Below are 2,093 nucleotides of genomic sequence, written 5' to 3'. Positions count from 1 at the left end.
AGGTGTGAAAGTCTCACTCTTCCAGCCTGCCTTGTCACGTGACTAGGACACCGTGAAATCAACTTCTGCTTCATGTATTTTCGTGTCTTTGATTTAATTCTGCCAGTCTTCTACCATCTGTGGCTTATCTTTACCTTTCAGAACAGGATACTCTGTTCTTTTCTCTTTTAATTGTATCCACTGTCGGCCTTTTCTAACCAGATATGACCTTGGCTTCTTGGCATGGTTACTTTCAGCTGAGTTTCGTTCCATCTTAATTCTCGATTTGTTTGCTGCAACACTCTTCTCCTGAGACCTTTAGTAACCTATGTTCACTTCTGCTCATGTGCGTAGTGGAATTATACTCATGTATAAGTTGCTTATGAGGTATATATACATGTATATGTTGGCGCTTGCCACAATCTATATTACTACTAAGCCTATGCAAGCTTCACGATTTCTTTGCTTCTTGCGGTTTCTTGCATCTGTACACGCTTAAACTAACTGAATATCTTCATCGTGTATATGGCATAAGCTTCTTCATCTTGGGTTCACAATGACATTTATCCACAGTATCTCCTTTTGACTTTGTTTTCCATCAGTATTCTCTGGTCTTATATCACCTATGTGTGTATCCGTCCGATGACTTATGACATCACCATTTGTCGTCCTTAATTATCTTCTTGGCTTCTTCGGGTATTCCATTTTGACAACCGTCATTTTCTCTTGACTGCATATATGGTTTTCTCAATGGGTATGTTACTGTCCAGGTTTTCTTGGGTGTCGGTACTTCAATAGGTGCTGTTACTCTAATAGGCACTGGGCAGAGCCCTGCCACTGCTCTTTGCTGGTTTATTTGTTCTTCATACGTCACATACATTGTTGTGAAAGTACCGGGTGCTACATAGGTGGTGGCTGGAGTGTGGATGGCACTTGGCACTTCCTCTTCAAGATGATCCGCCGTTTCCGGGCGACCGACCTTCCCGCCATGTTGAATCCTCCAGGTGAACTGCACGGGCCCCACCCGTTTACCTCTCGACGGTTTCACGTCCTCTTGAACTCTCTCTTCAAAGTTCTTTTCAACTTTCCCTTACGGTACTGGTTGGCTATTGGTCTCAGGCCCGTATTTAGCCTTAGATGGAGTTTACCACCTGATTTGGGCTGCATTCCCAAGCAACTCAATTTAGAGAAAACCCGATCCTGGCAGGCTGGGGGCCGCTACCGGCTTAACACCGTCCACGGGATGAGCCTCGATCAGAAGGACTTGGGCCCCCGAGCGACGCTGGGGAATCGGTCTTCTGTATGCCACATTTCACGCGCCTACCGCCAGAAAGGGCTTCGGCACTGGGCTCTTATCTCTTCACTCGCCGTTACTGAGGGAATCCTGGTTAGTTTCTTTTCCTCCGCTTAGTAATATGCTTAAATTCAGTAGGTCGCCACGTCTGATCTGAGGTCGTAGTCGAGGGAGCAGAAGAGCTCTGTGAGGCGGCCGGCCTTGGACCCGGGGCTATACGGGGGGTTAGCCCCTAGCCACGCGCCTCCTGAATGGCCGATCATGCGCTTTCCTGATTCACGGCCAAAGCCCACCTGCTCACGAGGCCAGGGCTCCAGGGTCGTCCCGTGCCGGCAGCTGTGGGACACCACATACAGCCTGGCATGGCCCGGTGCCCCAGGGCAGGGCGAAGGCGCGCCAGGCTTTTTCAAGGCCTGCCACCACCCGGCCATCCCGTAACCTGCACATGAGGCAGGGAGACGGGGGTAGGCCGGGGCGCGCCAGCCGCGAGCCTACACAGCCAGGTCCAGAGGGATCCTAGGACAGTGTTGATCAGGGTCTGACCTTAGGAGACGAAGGGAATGGGGTCCCTGCGACAGCCCCAGCCACGCCCCAGGAAGGCACCCTGGGGTGATTCACATTCAAGCGACCCTCAGACAGGCGTAGTGCCGGGAGGAACCCAGGGCAGCAAGGTGCGTTCCAAGTGTGGATGATCAATGTGTCCTGTAATTCATACTAATTCTAACAGCTAGCTGCGTTCTTCATTGACGCACGAGCCGAGTGATCTACCGCCAAGAGTCACAGGCAACTTTTGTTTGTTCCAAACGTCAGCCCGAACCTG

General features: G+C 50.8%; 1 pseudogene; it reads right to left on the bottom strand.

Moving 5' to 3' along the window:
• Window positions 1-1,898: 1,898 nt before the first annotated feature.
• On the bottom strand, window positions 1,899-2,052 carry LOC138459975 (5.8S ribosomal RNA; annotated as a pseudogene).
• Window positions 2,053-2,093: the final 41 nt, after the last annotated feature.

This window comes from Ambystoma mexicanum, chromosome 4p, assembly GCF_040938575.1.
Source record: "Ambystoma mexicanum isolate Mex_15411 chromosome 4p, UKY_AmexF1_1, whole genome shotgun sequence".
NCBI lineage: Eukaryota > Metazoa > Chordata > Amphibia > Caudata > Ambystomatidae > Ambystoma > Ambystoma mexicanum.
The sequence above is the reverse complement of the archived record's forward strand: the minus strand, read 5'-3'. Positions and strand labels throughout refer to the sequence as shown.